The sequence below is a fragment of the Mixophyes fleayi genome, chromosome 6 (genome assembly GCF_038048845.1).
Source record: "Mixophyes fleayi isolate aMixFle1 chromosome 6, aMixFle1.hap1, whole genome shotgun sequence".
In the NCBI taxonomy this organism is placed as follows: domain Eukaryota; kingdom Metazoa; phylum Chordata; class Amphibia; order Anura; family Limnodynastidae; genus Mixophyes; species Mixophyes fleayi.
The window spans coordinates 188,747,175-188,774,659 of record NC_134407.1 but is presented as its reverse complement, the minus strand read 5'-3'; the positions used below and the strand labels follow the sequence as shown (position 1 = coordinate 188,774,659).

General features: G+C 38.2%; 2 long non-coding RNA genes across 2 annotated transcripts; one reads left to right on the top strand and one right to left on the bottom strand.

The window, feature by feature from the left end:
• Nucleotides 1–610: 610 nt before the first annotated feature.
• On the top strand, nt 611–27,485 carry LOC142160519 (uncharacterized). The gene is made up of 7 exons (XR_012693255.1): nt 611–659; nt 18,739–18,777; nt 20,319–20,354; nt 20,684–20,710; nt 21,522–21,557; nt 25,679–25,732; nt 27,431–27,485. It is a non-coding gene; the product is annotated as an uncharacterized LOC142160519 (long non-coding RNA).
• Nucleotides 3,735–13,170, bottom strand: LOC142160518 (uncharacterized). The gene is made up of 4 exons (XR_012693254.1): nt 13,055–13,170; nt 12,440–12,532; nt 4,699–4,787; nt 3,735–4,189 (listed from the first exon to the last, which is right to left on the bottom strand). It is a non-coding gene; the product is annotated as an uncharacterized LOC142160518 (long non-coding RNA).

Genomic DNA, 27,485 nt, shown 5'->3' with positions numbered 1-27,485 from the left:
TTGGTAAATATATATAAAGACTTACACTAAGTAGACGGGCGTCACTCTCCTACACTCTTGACAGATAAGAGAGCAGTGTATCCTTAGAACTGGCAATCCCACATTGAAGTTTTCTTTTCTTTACATAGCAAGGTAATTAGCCTTTAAGAATACATATCATTACTAATATCTCTTTGGAGAGAAAACATGCATGGCTGCCAAAGGCTCACAGCTCTCAACATTTCATGTAATGACAGAAGGGGATGACAAGAAGGCGGTTGTCATAGTGAAAATAGAGCTCAGATGAGAGTTTCAAAGCCTCTCTGCTCACTACATCATGTGCCATTTGACTGTGGTTACCATGGCAATCACATTACACTGTTGAAAGCCTGCAAAATTAAAAATTATTAACAGCAGTCTAAAGAAAGAATCCAAGGAAAAAGCTAAAGACCTAGCTACCATGGTGATTTTATAGCCGACAACAATGAATTTTATTAATACATAATTAAAGCAGCAATTTCATGAAAAAAATAAGTTGTTTCATATTCTGTGAAATCACATGAATATATACAATAATTTTGCAGTGGTGATCATTATTAATGAGTGTTTTATTTTATGTGTTTGATAGGGAGGTTGAGGAGGAAGAATTTGTAGTCGAGGAGGAATAAAAAAGAGCAAATGTAAGTAAAGTCCAAATATAATGTTCTGAGTATAGTTATAATTGCTGTGAAATGTGCTAATTTCTGTAGTGGAAACCAATTACTACAATGAAGTATACACATAGCTCCCAAAATAGGCCCCGCCCCCAACTAATGAGCTCTAATTGGCCAGAGTGTTGGCATACAGTGTATATCTCTGCTGTAAAAGGCACACTTAGCTGCTTGTAATAATTCCTGTACCATTTCCACATCAAAGAATTTACTATCAGAAAAAATAGCTTGTTTTATGGGGGCCCAAACAAACCAAGCTCTTCAGCCACAAATATGGCACTCATTGTGGTTTGTTAAAGTGTGCATGTCCTTTTTAAGTTCCAACATAAGGGTGGATGGGGTGGCTGGTTTCCTCCCCCACTACAAAAAAACATACTGGTAGGTTAATTGACTGCTAACAAATTGACCTTATACCCCATTCATACTGCACCAAAATCCCAGGTTTTTCCTGGGTCGAGCTGAAACGACCCGGGTCTTGGTGCAGTATGAATGGTACAAGTAAAAAATCCCGGGTCTAAAAACCCGGGTCTTCAACCCGGGATTTATCGAGGGGTAATTCCCGGGTCGGACCCGTGTTGCCTGCACTATGAATGGAAAAACCCGGGTTGCACAGAAAAGAGGAGAGAGAGAGAGAGAGAGAGATTTTCTGCCAGGATTTAAACACTGGAGCAGCATCCAGTCTTTTCTTTCAATGAAAACTGCTCTGGTGATGACTCACACAAATTGCCAGGGCACACATATGTGCAGTATGAATGGGGTCAACCCGAGAAATTCCCGGGTCCGAGGTGCAGTATGAATGGTGTTTCTGAGCTGGGACGCTCCGAGCCCCTGCAAAAACCCGGCTTCAAAAACCCGGGATATTGCAGGGGCGGCAGTATGAAAGTGGTCTCTGTGTCTGTCTGTCTGTGTGTTAGGAAATTTAGACTGTAAGCACCAATGGGACAGGGACTGATGTGAGTGAGGTCTCTGTACAGTGCTGCGGAATTACAACGGTGCTGTTCTTGTAGATTGGCTGCAAGTTCTTTCGCGTCTCCTACCAAGAACATAATTTTTTTTCAAAATATTTAACGACCGGTTCTGCATTTTCTGGTAAATGTCTTTTCAATTCTTCAAAGGCATCTGGGATCTCATTCGGGGCAAAAAGTCAAGGGCTTGCAAATTCTTCATGCGGAGAGCAAAAGCTGGGTCACTGCCATACGGCTGAGCTAATCCTGCTGTCTGTATGCTACGGTAAAGGCTCTGACCCAGGTGAAACAAGCAACATTTATGCTGGCAGGTTCCAAATTCGAGCTGAGTGGCATTTATTGCAGCTATCTCGAAATCGGTGAGGATATATTGTGGTGCCAGGTCTATGTCAAATTCCATGGCATAATCCTGGAGTTCTTCTAGAAACTTTTGATAGCACTCCTGGCTTTTACTGGAAAGTAATCCATAAACCAGTGGCACAAAACGTCTGGTGTGTTCATTAGTACCAACCATAGCATGGATGGTGTATATCTGCCTTAATAATGTTGGGCACGTTTTGAAGGTGCCATCCATCACCATATATGCGGCCTCCTGTAGTTTTTCCAAATTTTCACGAGTTGCAAACAGTAAAATTCGTTCACTGCCAAATGTGGTGTCCTTCCCGAGAAATTGCTCTCCAACAATTTCTTTTAAATTATCGGTCACATTTATATTGTTTAGAGGTGTTGGCTGTGCCGGCATGTCAGCAAGTCTCACCCTCTTCCCCGATTGCCTTAGAGCAGATTGATTTGGCATGTGCACTGTGCTTGTTGATGGCGTTTCAGCTGTGACATGCTGGATGATCTGTGCCAAGTTCTCCATTGTATTACGTGCCCATTCCCTGATGTTGTGTCTTGCTCTGGCAACATCAGTTCTTTCTGCCCTCGCTGCGTGGTTATGTTCAGTGTGTGAGATGAGCTTGCGGCTATTGGCAAATTGCACGGTGATGGCCCATGCATGACAACTTCCATTCTTAAACTCGTTACAACGCCAATAACACTTTTCTCCACTTTGTTTGTTCCTGGTGAAAAGAAATCCATCAACGTTGAGTAGATTTCCACCTTTCTGAGATGGCACTAGGGAAACAGATGCAGTCACCATAATTTTGGTAATAGTATAATCCGCGTCTAAACAAATTCTTTGAAATTGCAGAGATTTTTCACAAAGGTGGATAACAGGTATCCCAAATGGGTATATAGCAAAATCCGTTCTCTGTAAAAAAGTCAGGCAAAGCCAGGTATACAATACGAATTAGCAAACTTATTAAGTAGTAATAAGTGGAGATGTGACTCTGGTCAGAAGTTTTTATAGGGGCAGATGTGAGGTTGGACTATTTACCTAAATTATGTAATTATTTAGACTATGGATGAATGTCTGAAGTTGTAGATGTCAGACTGTGTGTCTCTGCAGTAATTTACTGTTTGTTATTAAATTAGTTAACACTTGTAACAGATACACTGTCAATTGACATGGTCACGTGAAGTTTACTGGATTGTAAATTTGGCGACAGGTTTTCAGTTTGTTTATACGTGTACACTGTAAGCCACAGACATTCAGAACTTTTTAACAAACCATGTGGGGAATTAGTATAATAAATTTAACTATTGAATCAGATACATGTTACATACATGTAACATACATGTTTGTAATACGTTATTCCATATGTAATAAATGTACTTTCTACAGCTAATTTAACGTTGTGTTTTTATTTATTATTAATTACAACTTTGAATTTTTTAATTTCACAATAAAAGGCACATTCATAACACTGGTGGTTTACTGACCATGTTATGTTAATGAGTGTTGCTATCACTGTTATGTAGCGTGTATTTGATTTTTTGAGGTTTTAAAAAAATATCTAATTATTGCAAGTAATGCCTATTCGTGCAGGGCACACTATAGCATTTCTACAGTTTAAATTGTATTACTATGAAGGTTAGAAACTTTGTGATTCAGACTAAATTTATAAAGTGATTGTTAGTCAACTTATGTCCTAATGTCCTTTTTTTCCTTTTTTTAAAATATATATTTGTGTGTTGTTCTAAGTTTTTATTTGAAAATTTACTAAGTATATTATACTATTTTTCAAGATAACCAGTAAATTAACCCAAAATTGACATGATAATGTAATACGGATGTTAATATTCACTGCAACCGCATTATCCATAGACCCCTTGCAACACTTATGTATTTGAATTAATTGCATAGAAAAATTTAATTAGAATGAATTCAGTGTAATTTGAAAAACAGCAATTTTAGCAATACAATCATTAACAATATATGGTGAAAAACCACTGTTTGCAATATACATAAATTATTTTATGCCAATAATAATGTCCAGTGATTTTTGCAAAAATTAGGGGTGAATGTGTTCACATGGTTGATAAAGCTTTGCAGAATGCTCTCCAATTTAGGTTACTCTCTTTTAATTTCAGTTACTGCATCTTTTCTTCCTGAAGATATTTGCTTTCACGGCGAAGCTGATTTTCTACCATCTGTTGAATGAAAAAAATAAAAGTTGGACATCACATGATTTGTAAAAACCTTTAACAATATTATTTTAACTAAGAAGAATTATAAAGATTACCACTGAAATAAAAAAAATAAAAAAAACAGGACTAGACCTAATGATTACAAGTACTTTTTTATATATATATATACTTAAATTTATAAATGCTGTTTCATTTACATTTATTCATTGTGTATCTTGAGAGTTGAAGAGGTTATCTTACAAAACACTTGAGCACACATTCTGTAGTTGAATTTACAATGTCTGTCAATAGATTACACAACCCACCCTAAAAAAAAAAAAAAAAAAAAAAAAATCTTATACACATCTGAAAAGTTAATTAAAGAGTGATAAAATATAAGAAGGCTGTGAGAGTACCAATAGGGGTGAAAGAGTCGCAGAAATATATAGAGAAAAAAATAACAAATAAAAAGGACAGGAAGAGACAAGATGAGCCAGGAAAAGACATATTTGTTGGTTGACAATTGTAATTACCTGATGTGCTGCAGTGGCGCAGGGCAGGCGATTCCTCTGTCTTCAACGATGAGGTGTGCTTAGCGACTGTCACTGTTACAACATGAAACCTACAAAGAGTGGAATAAAAGGCCTGTGAGCAAATGCATTTGTGCAACAGGAAAAGAGGAGGGATAAGCCAGAAAGAAGAAAAGAAAGGCATGGTCCAGGAAAAGATAAGATGGATAAATAGAGAAGTAGAATCATCCGCACAGGGTTCAGGATATACCTCATTCAAAAATTGATATTCAGGTGAAGGGGTGCTCCTCCCAATTATAGATATGAGAAATGATTTAGAAGAAAAAAGAAATGGACTTACAGAGCACTCCTATCCAGTTAGTATTTATATTAAAACCATGGGTAAATAGCTTTATTAATTATATATCATTAAAAACATATCTCTATTGCATATAAATATACCCTTAGTCTAATAAAGTGAAATATCTAAAAAAAATAGAAAGAATGTGAATAGAAAATAAAGTAGTATCAAAGTAATTCTATCGTTTTCAAATAAGCATTGCCCAAGCTATTGTATTGAGTTTCCAAAGCACAAAGTCATTTATTTTAGCAGATGCAATAATTTAACAATTCTATGCATGATTATAATACAGTACAGCCAATACCAAAAGATACATACATACCGCGCTCCCACTGGTACCAGCAGACAATATTTCACTCCAGAATACTGTGGTCAGAGTGGACTGAGGCCAGTGCCAGTGAGAGCTGTTATTATATACACTCAGTGTTACAGAGAGAACAATGCAGATGACGTGGCTTGCTTCTATAGGTCCAGGCTTCAGGTGGGTCCAGTGTAAACAGGTCATAGGCTAGTTCAAACAACCCCCTCCAAGGCTGAGGGTCAACATTCCAGATGATTCTCCCACCCAGAAACCAGTTTAAGCTAGTCTATTTACACATTACAGTCAGTATCACTTTAAGTATTTATTCACTAACTAGAGTATGCAATGTGCGATCTCTTCGGCGAATGAACTGGACAACTGCTGATGAATAGGGGATTAAAATGATACCAAACATGACATTTTTCCTATAACCTGAACCTTAAATAACACTAAAGTGTACATATAATCATAATATATAAACTAATAATAAACTAAATACTATCTGCTCATAAATCACTGTGGAATGGAATCAATATAAATATGAAATATATATAAATAACTAAATGTTGTAGTGCGAGTGTGTGCGTGCGTATTTTACCGTGTGATAGCGCCATGCCCCGTGTAGTGTGGCATACTGAGTGCAATCGCACGATAAAACAATATTAACCAATATACTTTTGTTCATCCAATTATATGACTTCGACAGTAGTGTTTAAAAATAACAACCGCGGAATATGGAGCCAGTAAATGGGATCTATAAATTATCCACTAACCACCATGCAGACATTCATCAGTTCATGGTCTTATTATCTCGTATTGTTTGTATAATTTCCCAAATATCAAATGGAGATGAACAGTATATGTGGTACTGATAATGAATAATATCATGTGGTCATCCATACTTTCTCTTATAAGGACCTTATGCCAAATGGTCACAAATGTTAGAAGAAAAACCAACAAAAAGGACTCCTACAATAGGTTATTCCCCAATACATGTATATGAAGACATTAGATCTAATGGAACACGATTGTGACAGTCCCTAAAATAACCACTAGATAGTATATAATGGAATTATTCTCATAGGGTAGTCTCCTATGCCACTGTCTCATATTAGATACAATCATTTGGAAATAATTCCAAGAGGATATAATGGTAAGTATACAGTGCATTCGGAAAGTATTCACAGTGCTTTACTTTTTCCACATTTTGTTATGTTACAGCCTTATTCCAAAATTAAATAAATTCCTTCTTTCCCTCAAAATTGTACACACAATACCCCTTAATGACAACGTGAAAAAAGTTTTTTTGAGATTTTTGCTTATTTATTAAGAATAAAAAACTAAGAAATCACATGTACATAAGTATTCACAGTCTTTGCCATGAAGCTCAAAATTGAGTTCAGGTGCATCCTGTTTCCACTGATCATCCTTAAGATGTTCCTACATCTTAATTATGGTAAATTAAGTTGACTGGACATGATTTGCAAAGGCACACACCTGTCTAGATAAGGTCCCACATTTGAAAGTGCATGTCAGAGCACAAACCAAGCATGAAGTCAAAGGAATTGTCTGTAGACCTCCGAGACATGATTGTCTCGAGGCACAAATCTGGGGAAGGGTACAGAAAAATATCTGCTTCTTTGAAGGTCCCAATGAGCACAGTGGCCTCCATCATCTGTAAATGGAAGAAGTTTGGAGGCCAAGTCAACACCTTGAACTCTTTGTCATGTTTCTCAAACCATTTCTGATCAATTTTTTGCAGTGTGGTAGGGCGCATTATTCTGCCAAAATAGGCCACTGCCATTAGGGAATACAGCTGTCATAAAGGGGTATACTTGGTCTGCAACAATGTTTAGGTAGGTGGTATGTGTCAAAGTGACATCCACATGACTGTCAGGGCCCAAGGTTTCCCAGCAGAACATTGCCCAGAGCATCACACTGTATCCGCCGGCGTGCCTTCTACCCATTGTGCATACTGGTGCCATCTTTTCCCTAGGTAAATGACATACACGCAAAAGGCTGTCCACATGATGTAAAAGAATCATAATTCATCAGACCAGGCTACATTCTTCCATTGCTTCATGATCCGTTTCTGGCGCTCACATGTCCATTATAGGTGCTTTCAGTGGTGGACAGGGGTCAGAATGGCCACTCTGACCGATCTGCGGATACACAGCCCCATACAGACTGTGTGTTCTGACACCTGTAGGATTAGACCAGAAGGACTAGCCTAAGCTCCCCCCGTGCATCAGTGAACCTTGGGCATCCATGACCTTGTTGCCGGTTTACCGTTTGTCCTTCCTTGGACCACTTTTTGTAGGCCCTAGCCACTGCATTCCGGGAACACCCAACAAGACCTGATATTTTGGAAACACTCTGACCCAGTTGTCTAGCCATCTCAATTTGGTCCTTGTCAAAGTTGCTCAGATCCTTATGCTTGTCCATTTTTCCTGCTTCCAACACATCATCTTCAAGAACTGACTGTTCACTTGCTGCTTCATATATCCAACCCCTGGAGAGATACCATTGTAACAAGATAATGTTATTCACTTCACTTGTCAGTGGTTTTAATGTTGTGGCTGATGGATGTACACTGATTTTTACAAATAACATTCTAGACCTAATGGGCCCCACACCCTGCTGTGTATGGGCTCAAAAAGAACACTGATACATGCTGTTTGAGATCTATCAGATGTCTTTGCTGGATAAGCCATGCAAGAGCTATTATACACAATCATTTTTCCCTCTTTTGTCTTGTTCAACTTTTAATGGCACGCACATGGAGGTAGTGACTATTTAACAGACCAAGGAACCATTCATACAACTTCTTTTTATGTTGTTGCAGTATATCATTCCCACTTCTTCATGGGAATTAAGGGGTATATTTACTAAACTGCGGGTTTGAAAAAGTGGAGATGTTGCCTTTAGCAACCCATCGGATTCTAGCTGTCATTTTGTAGAATGCACTAAATAAATGAAAGCTAGAATCTGATGGGTTGCTATAGGCAACATCTCCACTTTTCCAAACTCGCAGTTTAGAAAATCTAGCCCTAAAAGTGTTTCCAAGAGCAGTGGTCCCAAGGGCTGTTAAATAGTTACTGCTGCTCTCTTCCATGTGATTTTGTTAAGTCAACAGAGGGAAGAAGGAAAAAGCACTTGTGTAAACGAACCCTTTCATTGACCAATTTAGCTTCTCAACCCAATCATCAAGCAGCCGTATCTTTGACAGGTTGATTAGCGAAAGCGTGATTAGCGAAGTCAGCTGCAAACATCTGACCAGATTCACCATCTGTCCTGATCGACATCAGATAGATCCCAATAAACATGGATAGGCAATCTTTTTGGATATTTTTTTTAAAGAGAACAGTGAAAAATAGCTTGTGTAAATGAGCCATAAATGAATTATCTTATTTTACATAATCGTGTTTGCGTGGGTTTCCTCTGGGTGCTTCAGTTTCCTCCCACACTCCAAAAACATACAGATACAGTCAAGTCCATAAATATTGGGACATCGACACAATTCTTATATTTTGGGCTCTATAAACCACCACAATGGATTTGAACTGAAACTAACAAGATGTGCTTTAACTGCAGACTTTCAGCTTTAATTTGAGGGTATTTACATCCAAATCAGGTGAACGGTGTAGGAATTACAACGATTTCTATATGTGCCTCCCACATTTTAAGGGACCAAAAGTAATGGGACAATTGACTCAAAAGCTATTTCATGGACATGTGTGGGCTATTCCCTCATTATTTCATCATCAATTAAGCAGGTAAAAGGTCGAGTTGATTCTAGGTGTGACATTTGCATTTGGAATCTGTTGCTGTCGACTCTCAATATGAGATCCAAAGAGCTGTCACTATCAGTGAAGAAAGCCATCATTAGGCTGAAAAATCAAAACAAACCCATCAGAGAGATAGCAAAAACATTAGGTGTGGCCAAATCAACTGTCCGGAAGACCACGGAAAACTACTGTGGTGGATGACAAAATAATTTTTTCCCTGGTGAAGAAAAACCCCTTCACAACAGTTGGCCAAATCAAGAACACTCTCCAGGATGTAGGTGTATATGTGTCAAAGTCAACAATCAGAAGACTTCACAAGAGTGAATATAGAGGGTTCACCACAAGATGTAAACCATTTGTGAGCCACACAAACAGGAAGACCAGATTAGAGTTTGGCAAACAACATCTAAAAAAGCCATTGCAGTTCTGGAACAACATCCTATGGACAGATGAGTCAAAGATCAACTTGTACCAGAGTAATGGGAAGAGAAGAGTATGGGGAATGAAAGGAACTGCTCATGATCCAAAACATACCACCTCATCAGTGAAGCATGGTGGTGGTAGTGTCATGGCGTGGGCATGTATGGCTGCCAATGGAACTGGTTCCCTTGTATTTATTGATGATGTGACTGCTGACAAAAGCAGCAGGATGAATTCTGAAGTGTTTTGGGCAATATTATCTGCTCATATTCAGTCAAATGCTTCATAACTCATTGGACGGCGCTTCACAGTGCAGATGGACAATGACCCGAAGCATACTGCAAAAGCAACCAAAGAGTTTTTTAAGGCTAACAAGTGGAATGTTATGCAATGGCCAAGTCAATCACCTGACCTGAATCCGATTGAGCATGCATTTCACTTGATGAAGACAAAACTGAAGGGAAAATGCCCCAAGAACAAGCAGGAACTGAAGACATTTGCAGTAGAGGCCTGGCAGAGCATCACCAGGGATGAAACCCAGCGTCTGGTGATGTCTATGTGTTCCAGACTTCAGGCTGTAATTAACTGCAAAGGATTTGCAACAAAGTATTAAAAAGTGAAAGTTTGATGTAGGATTGTTTAGTTTGTCCCATTACTTTTGGTCCCTTAAAAAGTGGGAGGCACATATAGAAACCGTTGTAATTTCTACACCATTCACGTGATTTGGATGTAAATACCCTTTAAATTAAAGCTGAAAGTCTGCAGTTAAAACACATCTTGTTTGTTTCATTTCAAATCCATTGTGGTGGTGTATAGAGCCCAAAATATGAGAATTGTGTCAATGTCCCAATATTTATGGACTTGACTGTAGGTTCATTGGCTGCTATTAAATTGACCTTAGTCTCTAGGTGTGTGTATGCTAGGGAATTTAGACTGATATGGATTGATGTGAGTGAGTTCTCTGTACAGCGTTGCGGAATTAGTTGGGCTATATAAATAGCTGATGATTATGATGATAATCCCTGACCTCTAAATGCTATTTTCTGTATATGCTATAGGAAAAGTTCAATTCACCCCAGAGTATCGCCGCGCTAAACCTATTACCGTTAATACAGTAATTTTAATCCTGCTTTCTGCTCGCGGCTCAGAGAGCTGTGAGCAAAAAGCCGGCATTGAAATGACCATATTAACGGTAATTATGCGCACTATTACCGTAATATCAGTAATAGTGCCCAGGCCGTGTTATTTTCGTCAGTAACGCGGCAAATTGAATTCATCCCTATATGTCATTAAAAAATATTTCTGTAAATTTACATTTTATGAAATTATCAATATAAAATAGAAGCTAGTTGTGGGTATCTCCAGATGGTGGAAATGGTGACAATGAAAACAGTATGTATGAGTCCATACAGTCAAGCCTCCATATTACATTGCTGGGTGTAAGTGTATCAATCTGCGGTTTTTGCAAGTTGCTGATAATCGGCGACTTTGCAGGGCAGATTTCAAACGGCAATGTCTTTAAAGACAAAACTTGCCTTTAAAGACATTGCCGCTTGAAGTCGCAGATTATTGGAAACTTGCAAAAAATGCAGATTGATACATTTATTGATACATTTACCCCCTGGAAGAGGTTTACTAGATTAGATAGGTTTGCTCAGGCAAGGCAAACGTATGTATATACATTTATCTTAGATCTCCAGTTAACAATTTATTTTCCAGTACAATTATGTTGTTTTTTTCATGAAAAGTCCTCCATGACTAGAGATTTTAGATAATGTTACAAGCTGTTTTCATAAAAATCAAGTGTGGACAATCGCAAATGGCTCTGTGTGGACTTTTCCTTATTTTACTTTTAGTTTTGGTTATTTATACACTTTGAAATCATTTTCCTCGATTTTACACTATTTCTTCCTGTTCTCATGCTTTGGCATATTAAAACAAGTATGGTCACTGGGTGATTCTAAAGTCATAAGACACCACTCAGCATACACCGATCAGCTACAACATTAAAACCCCCTGCCTAATTCTGTGTAGGTCCCCCTCATGCTGCCAAAATAGCATGGACTGATCACCCAATGAAACACTTACAGTACCTTAAAATGCACTTTGAATCACTTATTTCATTTTTTGAGCCTGACACCCCAAATGTAGCAAGATACACAACAATTCTCATACTCCCAAGTATTTTCTAATAAACAGCAAGATAACTTCTCAAAGTTAATTGGAATATACAGCAAGCTCTTCTGTCACGCCTGAGCATTTGACAGCGTTGTGGCTACGTGCAAAAAGCTGACTGGCTTGATTAAGTTCTTTCCCATGGGAGAGAGAGAACTGGTACAGATGGAGGTTGCCGAGAGTTCAGGTGACTACTAAATGTGATGATTGGCACTAGAGTCTGGCAAGAAGAATAGCAAGACAGTGATCTAGCAGGGAAGACCAGACTGAAACCAAATTGCTGGTTTGGAAAGAAACCGGGTTGTTGAAGTGGACTGAAACCGGATTGCTGACTGCATTGTCTGCGCTGAATTAACTGAATAGACTGCAGACTGCTGGAAACCAGGTTGGCATCTGAGGAATCAACATTGCACTGGCAATGGGTTAGAGCTCCAGGAAATCCTTTTATAGGAGCTGCTGCACCCTGATTAGAGGCTGCGCTCAGCTGAGCTGAAGCAGCACTTTGACTGGCTGAGAGGGACCATGTGACAAAATCCAAGATGTTGACACCAAGGCACTGGTTTTAGAGGGATTTCTGGAATTGAGACAGATAGGGCAACACCCTAGAGGGAGACCTGAGAACAGCAAAGTTTGCGGACAGCCGAGAAAGACAGCGGAGAGTCTGGTGTTTGACAGTACCCCACCTTCCCTTACCTTATGCTTTATAATACAACAGCTTACCTTGTTTGTCTTTGAGATCAAGTCGCTCCAGGCTTCACCAGTTCCCCCTGAAGTCACTGAGCTGTGCTCTTCATTGAGTAGTGGATCTCAATTCTACCCGGACAAAAAGAAATATAATTTTTTGCATATATAAGCACATACATACACCAAGACGCAGTTGGGCCTGATTCATGCTGTATCTAGCGTGGAAAAAGGTCTGTGCATGCACCAGAACTGAACTTACACCAGTGAACGCAATTGCATGAAATTCATACCTGAATGCAACTAACACAACTACCTGCAACTTGAAGAGCAGAAGGGGTGTACGGAGGTAGGAAATGTACAGTAAGGGCGTACCAAGGGCATGCCTTGTATCATATGCTCCAGGTATAGGGCAGGTGTAAGTCAAACATGAAAAGTGTGATGAGAGGGTAAGATTAGAGAGGATGAGGAGGAGTGAAGGTGGCAGGAAGGAGGTGAGTAAGATAGAAGGTAGAAACACAGCAGTGGATGGAAAGGAAGGTGAGAGAACAGTTAGAAGGGTACTAAAAGAGGTAGAGAGTAAGAGAGGTTAGTAAACAAAATTAGCAGGGCTAAAGAACATGACTGTTGGTGGACTGTGTTGCTCTATCGTACCCGTTACTACAGCTTTCACAGTCTGCTGCTGGTTTCTTCTCTGGACCCTGGAATGTTGAGGTCTGTTTTGAAAATGTATGGTACATGAAAAATGGAAAAGCAGAGCAATAAGTCAACACAGTACATAACACAGATCATGCAGTATATGATCCATGCATCCAATCTTCAAAAGGGTAGCACATTGCCCTTAATTTTAAGACTAACAAAAATTAACAAAAAAATGAATAAAAAAAACCAGCCGAAAATGGCAAAATTGAAATTGATATTTTCTGTACACTACAATCAGCTGCAAAGCAATCTATAATCATTACTGTCAGGGATAAGCCCCTCTGGCTACCCCCTGATTAGATATCTTATCATTCCAACCTTCATAAAATATATCACCTCTATTCTGTCAGGAAACCGCTCCTGAACCCCTATATTGATCACAAACCGCATTCTGCGCACTTGTGACTTGAAAGCTTACTCTAAGGGAACACACAGAATTGCAGCCCAAATCTCACACTTCTCTCTTCCTCTAAGGCTACAGATTTCGCTGGTCCTGTCCCAACACAGACACGCTTCACACCTCTCAGAAACTGCTACCAGCTATGAATAAGGCCCGTAGCAAGCCTATGACTTAATCACCCAATTGCGCACACTCTGTGCTCTGGTAGCTAAATAGTTAACTCTTCTCACTCAGGTATCTAAAGAGTTAATCCAGCTAAGCAATCTGTCTCTTCTAAACAGTCAATGGATTCTTTTACAGCAATAAGGACAGAACTGTTAAATTTTAGATTTAATATACAAAAAGTACAATGCTTACAGATAATAAAAACAATTAAAGATTTGACATACAAATAAAAAATGGCAAACAGTATAAAAACAAAAGGGATAAAAGTACAGAGCATAACTTACTTATCATAATCTGTAAGCCTGGGGCAGGCAGAAAAGATGGACAGTTCTTCAATTAGATTGATTCCCGAAGAAGCTGACCGTTTGTCCCTTCAAAACACAGGTTTTTAAGCAAAATGAAATGGGATGGTCTTCACAGGGGCAATGTTTAATGCTAATAGGGGGTTGTGGCCTGGGACACTTTTTTAATCACCATTTGCATGTTGCCTGATTTACTAACTAATTCTACTATGTGATCTAATTTTTCTGTAGAGCGTTACATCGATCCAATTTTATCATTAATAAATCCCCTATGACACTGTCCATCTTTTGATATCAAACACGCCAAAATACAGTGTATTCGCAGAGCTTACACTCATTTCTTTCATTTCTTTGTGGGGCCTTTTGTTGTCTCTCCTGGCACAGTTTATGGTAAAAATACCTTAATAATCAGTGCAAATAAAAACATAGTAAAGTCATGACACTACTTAAGAGGGAAGCTTCAAAGAAAGTCAAACAGAAGAATTCAAACATTATTGACTGTAACAACTGGAACATTTGGTAAAATAATAACATTTTCCATTACTCACAGAACCAATCACACAGTAAATATTATGTTTATCTTACAGAAAAAAACACAAATTAGGAAACAATCCAGCCAAACTGCTCCTGAGTGAAGAAGCTTTTACTGCAGTCTGCAGTATGTTGCTGCCTGAGGCTGTCACACACACTCACATACCACAGACTGTGTTGTCTGTGCTAAATCGACCGATCTGCAGGAAAAATGTTCATGTCCTCTTGCAGCACCTAAACTAAGCCAGCCTCGTGACTCACGCTCGTTATAGGCGTGGTCACAGGCTGGAGTCAACAAGTGAGACTGAAAGTCACGCGAGAGCACATCAGGGTATTCTCGCGTAATGTCACGTAACCATAGCAATGGTGGACCCACAAGAAGCAGCCGCCGTGGACAACAACCCCCCCCCCCCTCCTTCCCAATGGGGCACATAATAAAAAAAGGTTGGAAAAAAAACATGTGTTTAAATTTTTTTTTAAAAAATAATAATAATTATAATAATCGGTAGTGCAGCCACGGGCCTCCTGGCACACCCTGGGACCGGGTAAATAGTACCTGCCACACCCCTTCTCGGCAGCCCTGTGTCCAACCATAGAGATACCGTGAATTCTAGGGCAGCACGGTGGCTTAGTGGTTAGCAATTCTGCCTCACAGCACTGATATTATGAGTTAGATTCCCAACCATGGCCTTATCTGTGTGGAGTTTGTATGTTCTCCCCGTGTTTCTGTGGGTTTCCTCCAGGTGCTCCAGTTTCCTCCCACACTTCAAAAACATACTAGTAGGTTAATTGACTGCTATGAAATTGACCCTAGTCTCTGTCTGTGTGTGTATATTAGGGAATTTAGACTGTAAGCTCCAATGGGGCAGGGACTGATGTGAGTGGGTTCTCTGTACAGCGCTGTGGAATTAGTAGCACTATATAAATAGCTGATGATGATGACGCAGGACTTTTTATGCTTCACAACTGCTTTAATTCATGGAGAGTTTCTGACCCCCTTGCCAGAGACTATTCTTTCTATTCTGCTGTCCATAACACCTTCTCCGGAATCAGCATGGTCCTGCACAGTCACAACCTTACCCTACAACTTATCACATCCCACATTCACCTTATCACATGGTCACCATGCCCTGATCTCCTATGACCTCTCTTCACGAATCAGCAAATAGGTTGAAATTGCTGAATCAGCTCTATTATGAAAAGGGTGATAAGGCTGACAAGTTATTGGCCACTGAACTCTGTGTGAAAATTTCATCCTGCTGTCTCCAGACTATTAGGGACTCCAATGGAATACTAGTTTTTGACTCCCCAAAAATCTGTTTGGAATTTTAAAAATATTACCTCAAACTCTATAATCTTCCCCAGCCCCCAGAAGAATTAGGACACCAGAGACAAAATAAGACAACATTGGATTTCCTTATAGCTGCCGAGCTACCAAAATTAAAAGACTGACCAGTTTAGCACTGAGATCACTTCTACCACCCAATTTCCCTGCTCAACAATGACTTAAAAATATACAGTATTTACCCCGGCAGACAAACAAGAGATAACATGAGGAGAACCATTGACCTTATCTATATTCTAAATTCCAGGTGGTCCTGCCCAAAGATATCTTCTTTCTGGGTAAGATCAAGACCCTCCTCTCCTTGCTTCCCCCATGTCCAGTCCTGAAAGTCCCCTGGTTCTTTCTGCTTTGCCACTCTCTGCAGGATGCGGGCAATCACTCGGCACAGTTGGCTTCTCATATTCTCACTGTATGACCCTGGAACTGTTCTCCTCCATCTCCATTTCCCAATTACTATACATTAAATCAAGCCCCATCTAACCATTGCCCCAGATATAGTTACCACAACTTCCTTTTCATGATGACCACCCCCCATAATACGTAAAATCTGTATTGTTATATGTCCTAGTTTGTTTATCGCTACAATTGTTATTGTATACCTGGTTTTGATTGTGATTCCATTTAAATTTTTTCCAACCTGTCATTTATACTAGTTTGTAATCTATGATTGTTAAAATAAAAAGTAAAAAAAAAGTATTCTAAACCTGTCAGTAGGGGCAAAGTGTTATGATGAACATTATGTTTGTATGGTAAGTATTTTCTTGGTATTTATATGCCATTATGGAAGAAAAAAATTGACATATATTATTTCTAATTAATACTTTTATAATGTAAACAACTGTAGATTGTAGTTTACTTACTTGAAATTAGTAATAAATTATTTATTCAAATGCAAAAAAGTCTCATGTTTTTAATTTGCTTTGAATGTGACTCAGATTTTGGTTGGATGTCCCACCTTTTGCTTCAACTTTGTTAATTTCTGCATTAAATATAGCATATATATATATATTACACCAAGGAAAATGGTTGTTAATCACTATATTGCCTGATTTTACTTCGCATTAATGGTATCTCATACTTTGGCTAATGGCCTCACCATTTGCATGAATGTTATTGTTTTCTACATCAATATGATATACCATTACATATAGCAGGTAGAGAAGGTATTGGTTGGGTTGATGAGGATGATAATGATGATGATGTTGGTGTCCATGAATCATCCAGTGAGTGGTGAATGCCATATATTGACCTTGGCAAGTCACCCAACTACATTTCTGTGTAGCATGAACCACTAACAGAATTCTATATATAAATAAAGCAGGTACTGAGTTAGTCATAAAATAATATCATCTACGTACTTCCCATCTCAGCTGTGCACAAGCCAACATTTCCCAAAATGATGCAGATTCAAGAAACTTGAAAGGCATTTCTAAACATACTGTATCATTTATTGTTAAAGGAACATTTAGGGTGTGCACTGTAGGACGTGCCCTACTGTAGTTTTTCCCTCTGTCTATATATATATATATATATATATATTATGCCAACTGTACTAATGACATCTACACTTTGAACTGCAATATGGATTGTCAGGTCTTGTGTTTTTCTCCCACAATCATTATGCACAGAGCCAAGCACATATTAACCATGTTACTCTTGAAAATCCAAACTTATGATTTTCAGTTTATGAGGTTGAATAGCCTTTTAGATGGTGCTTATATTTAATGGACTGTACGCTTTATTTATGCTTGTTTGAATGTTACACGTTATCTGCTCACCTTTGAACATATGATTAGAGTAACTGTTTCTTCTTGTTATGCCTTATTGCAGTACTATTGTCTCATGATCCTCATCATCTTCATAGCCACATGGATAGCAGAGGACATCTTTAAATAGTATCCTATCATCCAAAGTCTTTGGTTTAAACAGTACAATGTAATGTTTTATATTTTAAGATTGTTAATTGGTCTGATTATTTATATATTATTTAGGTTTTCCTAAATTTATTCATATTTCAATTTTAAAATTAAAAAAATCTCTTAAAAAAGACTTTGGCCATTTATTTGTGTTATGACTACGCCCTCTGTATAAGTTATAGTCATTTTTGGTCACTTTAAATCAGATGCTGGGGCTGCTGCTGCTGCTGCTGATGATGGAGTGATGTCACAATGTATTACTGAGCCTGGGCACTATGACCTCACATGTGTTAGTCACATGATGTACTGACCTGCCGGCTTAGAACTCTCACTTGTTACATTCAGTTGGACTGTAAGTACTGTATGTATTTTTCTCCTATGCTCAATTTCTGTTCTTATATTTTCTATGTTCTGCCAATATATTCGTCCTATAGGTCCTTTCCATCACTTACCTGCGGACATTACCTGTTCTCTACCCTTCCTTTATTCTTCAATAATATCATCAAATCCTTAGGATAAGTAATTCATTGACTGTGCCAATCCTTATTCCAGATGATTAGATAGACAAATACATAACTCTTTTAGGTGCACCCAATGGTTTCACTACACAACTGATATTCTGGGAAAACAACAATTCTTATTGTAGTAATTTACTAAAACTGTTGTAGATAAAACAAGGTAAAACATTTTGAAACTTATTTAATATAAACAAAATCTTCATCTCCACTCATCACACATTTTATTACATGATTATTATATCTCAGCATCTTTTCATTAGTCCTCATTGATGACGTGCACTTAATGTGTAACATCTAGGTACACCCATGTATCTAGATGGTCCTCCCGGTGCACATTAAGGGGGTATTGATGTAGTGGGTAGAGCAGTAGCCAGCGAGAATACATTTATTGACCAAAAAGGAACATTTCTATTACAACTTTTGGTTTTACTCTTGTATAACAACTGTTTTTGTTTTTAGTGATAAAGTGCAAAGAATGGGGCAATACTTCAGCTATTGGTACGTAAATATCTATAATTGTATATATATAATATAATATAACTGTATATATCTATAATATATAATATAATATAATATATATCTATAATATATAATATAATATAATATAATTCTATATATCTATAATTAATAAGTAAATATCTATAATTGTATTTATCAATATAATTTAGTTCTTGTTGGCCCTGTTACATTGATGACTGTATGGACACATATATGACTTAGGTGACCTTTCAGGACTATTAACTTCACTGTATGACCGGTTATATAATTTAAGAGAATCTGTCAGTTGTGAAATAATTAGTTGTTTACACAGAGCCTAGAACATAGTTCATATGGCTCATATTCATAGTATTTCTATACTGTCTCTGCTTGATAGTCACTGCCTTTATATACAGTATGCCCTAATTTATTATACTGTCCCAAGTGGAGGAAGTATGAAAAAAGCTCAATTAGATTTACACTTACTTAGTGCATTAGGCTCTATGTAAAGAACAAATTATCTCACAGCTGATAGGTCCCCTTGAAGGACTTTCATAATGCTCAAATGAAAATACTCGATAATAGTATATAGAGATTAGACTTCATATTGTGTAACAGTTTGATTTGACTATGATGATATTATAAATGGAGAAGACATGTTGTTCTGTTACACAGCAGAGAGTAGATGGAAAATGAGGATGGGGGGATGAAAATAGCGGAAATCAGAGTGAATAGTAATGAAATGTATATAAAAAGGGAGGAAGGGAGCATTGGATGGAATGACACAGTTATTAGGGGGATGGACAGGACAGAAGAGAGAAAGAGCAAGAAGGAAGTGAAATGGGGCAAGAGGCGGTAAAATGCGTAAGGTTTTAGTGTAGATCGGCATGATGTCCTATTACACGTGGCTGCTTAGTAATTACATAGTAACAGACATGACTAATTTCCACTGACATACCTGGGTTTTAAAGATTTGTCCTTGAAACTGTTTCTCCCTGAAAATAATCCCCATTTTCCAGTGTTGACCCAATAATCACTACAATCCCTGTTACTCTGTATATTAAATGCATTTCTCACTACCTGGTCTGATTTTATTTTATCATTATCTTCTTTTCAAGAGTTCTCTGGTTGGCAATCAAAAATGGCTGCCAAACACAGAGCCATTCAGTCTGCTACACAGACACAGGCTCCCAGTTCTCTGCATGTCATGTGAAGGCAGAGAGTAGGAGAAGGTGGATGTCACAGTGCAGACAGAGCTCAGAGGGGTGTTACAAAGCCTCTCTGCTCACTGCACCATGTGTCATGTGACTGAGCAATCATAAATCATTTAAAGCAGCCTAATGAAAATAAATAAGGGATATGGTAAATACCAACATCCTTCTTATAGCCGGTCACAGTGGTTTGTGTAAAACAAAGAACATGTTATCATGGGAATGCGGTTTTACATTATACAGGTCTAACAATGCTTCAGGCTGCACATAGATGTGATATCACTTTACTATGATTATATGTTGTTCACTCCTCATCATAGATCCACTAACTCTGTATATTTTCTATTATAGCTGCGGAAAATGTACAGAAAATGATTCTGACATCAGGTAAATATATTATTCTACTTCTACTATTACCTGTCTGGTTAATGTCCCCCAATCCCTGGTTAATATTAATATTATGTCATGAGGCTTTTCATATACAATTTATTTTGCTGTTGTTGTAGATTTTTTCATTTGTTTAAGTAAGTAAAGTAACTATTTCAGAAGGTCAACAACAACCAGGACCTTTTACACTTTATTATACAGCGTTCTTGGCTGAATGTATTATTTATTAGCAATTTTATACATCAACATGTAGCAATAGATAATGATGTTATCACACAGCTGTACAATGTGTTTTGGGTTCTCAAAGTCTTCTTTATTCTGTCTAATAGAGATGAAGAATCGTACCCTGATAAGAAGTAAGTACATCCATTATACATTACTATATAATGATATACATACCAGTTATGCTTAGAAAGGCAGAAGTGGGGAGGTAAGGGGCGTGCACCCATAGGGCAAGTACAGTAAGGGCATGTACATGTAATTGTATCTACACCAGTGGTGGGACATCCACAGATATGTCTGTAAGGAGGTGAATCTCTGAAGGTTGCTGGATTCCTGGTATAAAGATACACACTGATAATCAGCAGCAGCAGCACAGAGCTTTGTGGTGTATAACAAAAATATACTAAATAAACATGTAATTATTGTCTGACTGGTCTGAGCCCACTGACCGCATGTAAAGAGAGCACCAGAAATATGGTGCTGGGGCCTGCGCAGAAGATATATACTAAGATACCTGCAACTCAGTACATACATGTAAATGGGCCATTGTTGCAGCAATAATTTTATGTGTAGGTTCTGGACTCTAATGTGTCCAACTCTACTTGAGGCCCAGTCTGTCTATAGCATACTTGCCAAAATACGGGGCTAAAATGACGCGATTTGCTTTGTCCCGCCCCCTCCCGCCCTCCAGTCACGTCCCCAACTCCTGGAAGCAAGTTTCCGGGAGTTGGCAAGTATGGTCTATAGACTGACAACATGTATTGTGTATCATGCAGCGTTTCCTTACTTCATGTACAGGAATACAATACTGTGTTGTCCCAAACATTGTCCCTGGTTTTTAGGAGCATTCACCTGGCCAATAGGAATTCCTCAATGGATTTTGTGTAATGTTGACAAGCATGAAATATCTGTCATATTTTCTAACTTTTTCATTTTATCTAACAGATTTATTAAACGTGTGCGTCAGCACCAAGTAATCAGGTATGTATCTTACACACAAATTAATGTATTTCCCTGCAACTGCAATATATTTTTTCTTCTTACAGAGTAATATAGATGTAATTCTACTGGGTGAGCCATAGCAAGGCTCATACATACATACATACATACATACATACATACATACATACATGGGGACTATACGTGTAAGAGCACCAATGTTGTTTAATCTGGATCTGTGTGTAATGTAGGCTGTATTTTATTACTAGCAGGTAATAACAGATTATCATCACCATGACTACATCCACCTGGTACTAAATTCTCTGCTTCCAAACTTACCACTTATATTCCTATTAGAGATGAGTGGTTCAGATCCGGAGAGATCAGACAGATGTGTATTTTCAGGTTCCAAGTCAGACAAAGTCATGACTTGGGTTCTTGCACCAAATTCGGAGCTGAAAACAAGCCAAACTTCATTTCCAGTAAAATGTGAGATCCCACGAGTTTTGGATTGCTATCCTTTACATATAGCCCTCCTCCTGTTCTCAGCTGCCATTTTAGAAGTGATAGAATGTGTGTAGGATGAGCGCTGCAATTCTGTGCTCATAAAGTGCCGTCATTAACTCCATCGCAATTATAACCGCCACCACTGTCTGTATTACCCAGTAATGTTTCATTACTGTGTTTGCTCCGATTATTAAAGTGCTAGGGAATTTGCTGGTGCTATATAAATAAATGATGATGATGATGATGAAAAGAGGACATCCCTCTCTCTACTTATTGTGGCATCACAAAGGCTACAGGTGCCTTGACAAATGTTGTCTGGGTTGGAATAAAAAGAATTTCCACACATAAGAAGTTGATTTTTTAGCTTTTTTTTTTGCTCGACATTCAGAAAGTTGACAACATTAGGTCGACAGTTTTACTAGGCCCACAGTTCACATGGTCGACATTATTAGTAGATCGACAATTTAAATGTCGGCAGCATCATTAGGTCGACAATTTGAATGTTGACAGTATTATTAGGTCTACAATTAATATGCAGACAGTATTATTAGGACTACAATTCAGTATTATATGGTTAGGGTTAGGGATATTATTGTTGACCTAATAATACTATCTCCTTTTGCATTGTCAACCTAGTAATACTGTCAATGTCATTATTGTCGACTTTCCAACCCTGTCTATATTATGGTGTCGACAATATAACTATCGATCATGTAACTGTAAAACATATGTATGACACCCTTTCAAAATGTTTGTGATATTTTGGGAGGAGGCTGTTCTATAATTACAGTGTGAGAATCTGAAATGTCAGACTCACATATAGCACTCATAGACACCCTTACACTCCGCCCAATTTGTTTTTTAACCTCATTGTTCTTTACATGCACTGATGTGGGTGTTTTGGAAGTGACAGACCTACACTCAAAACGTGGTCATGGACTGAGATTTTTTTTGCGACTGTGTGTGATGTATAGATTGTTAGCTATGTTCATTGTTTTAGACAACTCACCACATTCATCAGTAACTTTTCCCTTAATCCTTACACCAAGATTTGATGTTTTCTTTGTGATTGGCAAACAGTGTTTGGATTTTGAGCATGCTTTATTACACCTTCTTCCCACATGACCTTTTTACTCTTGGGGGTTATACAAGTATTACTAATGACAGTACCTGAACCAGGATGCTCCTGATCTATAGACTGATCCATGATTGACAACAAGAGTAAAGCTACTTGAAGCTTTATCTAATTGTAGCTGCCACCATACCATGTGAAGCCCAAGGAGATGGGGATAGAATGGACTGTTACTTTGCAATGTAGACACAACTCCAATATATCATTCAAATTAATACAATTGATTCCCTAAAGTAAATGTTTTCTTTTATTTGTGGTGTGCTGTCAGACAAAGCGCTCTGTCTTACTAGTACAGATGTGATACTGCCCCTCACACAATTGCCTTCACAGGGGGTGGTGCTCAAAACAGTCATCCACAGACAAGCTACACTCTGTTTTGCTGTCTTCACTATGGAGCATACTGTTGTAAAAACTCATTGTCCTAGCAAAATGGCTCACCCCGCTGAGACTCTCCCCAGGACTCCTCATTGCCGACAATGGAGCGAACATAGTGTGTGAATTATGACCGGGTGAATTTCAACATGTACTATGTTTTGCACACAATACTTGGTTGTTTAAGAATTTCTTAAAAATGAGAGGTCAGTGCAGGAGATGCTGTCTATGGCCGGTATTATTTCTGCGCATGTTCAGTGGACGCATGTAGACCACTGCAGCAGCTTAAAATTAAATAACCTGCCCTGACACCAACTGAAGCAAGAGGTAGTAACGAGGTGGAATTCCACACTTTATGCCCACTGCTGTCCCACTATGTTTCATAGGGATTGTACCTTTTATTACACTGCCATGTATTTGTGCTGCTGATATGTCAGTAATTTTAGCCAAACAGCTCGCTGCAGCCTTTGGCCAATATAGGGGAAAATTTGGACAGTTGTGAAGAGGTCATTAGAGAATAGACTACAAATGACTGAATGAATGTTAATGATATAACTAGTAATGTAGTGACAAAAACGGCTCAAATTTACACAATTTACCTGATTTTCACAATTTTTAAACCCATGAGGACTTTTGGCTAAAACCAGAACAAAAACACTACAATGGTTTTAGAACCAAAACCAAAACTCGGGGGCTTCACACATCTCTAATTCCTGTAACAGCAACCGGTCTGTGATTGATTAATGAACTATGATTACAAACCCCCATTCTCATCAATAAACTATTTATTGAGCTAGGAAAATATTTTGGAAGTTTGGTAACTGAGCATCTTGTACCATGTTTCAGGTTCAGGACCAGGCTGAAAAATGACATTTTCTTCTTTGAATTTGATTCTAATGTAGGATTTTACATTGTAAATACACCTTTTTATGAAATATCGGCTTATAAAGCTTATAGGATAAGAATATATTGTAAGAAATATATTTAACATGTGAATCTCTGATGATCATATGTTTTATACTGGCATTAATCTCCACATTAGAAACAAAATTACATTTAAAGACATTATCAGGTATTTTAAATGAACAATAAATTAAAATCATTATAATTTTGGCTTTAATGCATTATAATAGGGCTGTCTTTCATAGTACTGGAGAACTAGAATGAATAGGGCTCAAGAAGAAGTTAGGTACAATTAGAGCCCTTTGCAGACATTTCAGTGCCTGGGCGATAATGACCACTGTCATCATACCCCCTATTTTGGTGGGAGTGATAGTAGATGCCATCTCAAAGGGATGAACCTACTGTGTGGGCACGCCTAGCCTTTTATAAACACTAGACCGCCCTCAAACCCCCTCTATCACCAGACACCATCCATTCTTCATGTTATGGCTTCTTATAGATTTTTCTGTCACTATGAAAGGACGTGACTATCTGTGATTGGCTGATTCTCAACCCCTCCCATTCTAACACTTTAGAAGCGCAGCGTGCACCAATGTTACATGCATGCGGCTCCCTCTACCCAAGCATAGCAGTGTGACGTGTGACAGACAGGACAAAGTCCAGACAGTGCAGGATGGTCCAGCAGAACTGGGACTTTCCCACCAGAATTGGGACAGTTGTCAGACTGTGCTGCTCTCTCCTACCTGTTCTTAAAGCTTTGACTCTATTGTTGTTGCTTAAGTTCTGCTGCTGTTTGCCCTGTTGTGGTTTCACAGGAAATAGTTATGACAGGTGTTGAGGTAGGTATATTGTGGGAGTGGCCTAGTGTGTACTAATTGTACAATCAGGAATGTTGTGAGGTATACATGAGGTCCATGCAGGTTGTACAGCCAGTCTAAATAAAAATCTAATCTCAATGGGACTTTCATGAATTTGTTTTTTTTGTGTCCTTACTCACACCTGACCAACCTTATGATATAACATTTTAGCAAATACTGAACATTGTTACATAAAGTACATGTAAAAATCATTAATCTCTGATAATATAAAGGAGAAAAATAACAATTTGAGTGTGTTTATTAATCAGAGGTAAAAGCTTTATGGGAGATGATTAGTGATGATACTTTTAGTTCTGAATTGAATGGATGGTGTCTGATGGTGTCTGGGGCGAAAGTGATAAAACCTCTCACAGATCCTGTTTTTATTCTAGAATAAGAAGATACAAAAGAAAATACAGATGGTTTTCAGAATTACCAACAATCTGGTGAGTGTATAGAACAACGCAATAGTTTGGAAACTATATCCTAACTGTATAACTCCATTATTACCAAGTGTCATAGTATTGTGTCTAAGACAATTCATTTTACTTTCTATACTGAAAACATAGGAAATACCAGTAAGATCTTAGGTGAGTTTATAAACATAAAAGGTTTCAGTATAAACTCCAGCTTTCAGTCAGTACCAATTTCTGTTGGTCTAAATTGTGTTTATCGGTGGATAAAAATGTGTGTAAAGGGTCACAACATGTGCACCATGCATATGGTTGGGGCGTAGGTCTATTACATTAAACCTCTGCAGGGCTCTTATCCAGGGTCACAACTTATCACATGTTACACTTGATTTAGAGACCGGATAACTGCACAGTACTGTGTATGGGTAAATGTACAGTATTACATATTGCTGTACACTTTCATATTTCAAACTTTTCAAATGTTGCCAAATCTTTGCATATAGACTCTGAGAAGTTTTTGGGAAATAAATATAAAGACTTACACTAAGTAGATGGGCGTCACTCTCCTACACTCTTGACAGATGAGAGAGCACTGTATTTTAATCTAATGGTCACTTGCTCTTAAAGAGACGCCTGCTTGTGGCCAGCTTCAGAGGAAGTGGGGAGAAGTTGTGCCTATTAGTGTAAGTCTTTTTTAGCTTTGTATGATACTCCTTACAGTGCTTCTGTCGAGTTATGTCAGTTTTTACAAATGTCCCCATTTACAAAACAGTTATGGGACTCTGAATAACAGTAATATAAAGGGACATTAAGGAATTGGCTCTAATACCAGGAGCTGCTGAAAGTACCAGAGAGGAGAGAAATGTGACCTAAGCCCATAATTACCAACTTTTCCCTCTTTCCCTCTGGGAGAGGTAAAGAGTGAGAATGGAGGTGGGTAGGGTACGGGGAATCCTGTCATTGTGGCTCTGCCCCCACAATGCAATGACGAAAAAGGATCAGTTTGCCGTGGGGGTGGGGCCAAAATGACACGATTCATAGCGAATCACTTACTGGAGGCTCCCACTTTACTAGGAAGTGGTCAGGATGTGGGAAATGTGCCTGCTCTTCCGGGAGTCTAGGAGACCTATTCGGAATTTAGGAGTCTGCCAGTCTGCCATTTAGGAGTTGGCAAGTATGCCTATGCTGGATATCTCATGAGTGTATCCTTAGAACTGGCAATCCCACATTGAAGTTTTCTTTTCTTTACATAGCAAGGTAATTAGCCTTTAAGAATACATATCATTACTAATATCTCTTTGGAGAGAAAACATGCATGGCTGCCAAAGGCTCACAGCTCTCAACATGTCATGTAATGACAGAAGGGGATGATAAGAAGGCGGTTGTCATAGTGAAAATAGAGCTCAGATGAGAGTTTCAAAGCCTCTCTGCTCACTACATCATGTGCCATTTGACTGTGGTTACCATGGCAATCACATTACACTGTTGAAAGCCTGCAAAATTAAAAATTATTAACAGCAGTCTAAAGAAAGAATCCAAGAAAAAAGCTAAAGACCTAGCTATCATGGTGATTTTATAGCTGACAACAGTGAATTTTATTAATACATAATTAAAGCAGCAATTTCATGAAAAAATAAGTTGTTTCATATTCTGTGAATTCACATGAATATATACAATAATTTTGCAGTGGTGATCATTATTAATGAGTGTTTTATTTTATGTGTTTGATAGGGAGGTTGAGGAGGAAGAATTTGTAGTCGAGGAGGAATAAAAAAGAGCAAATGTA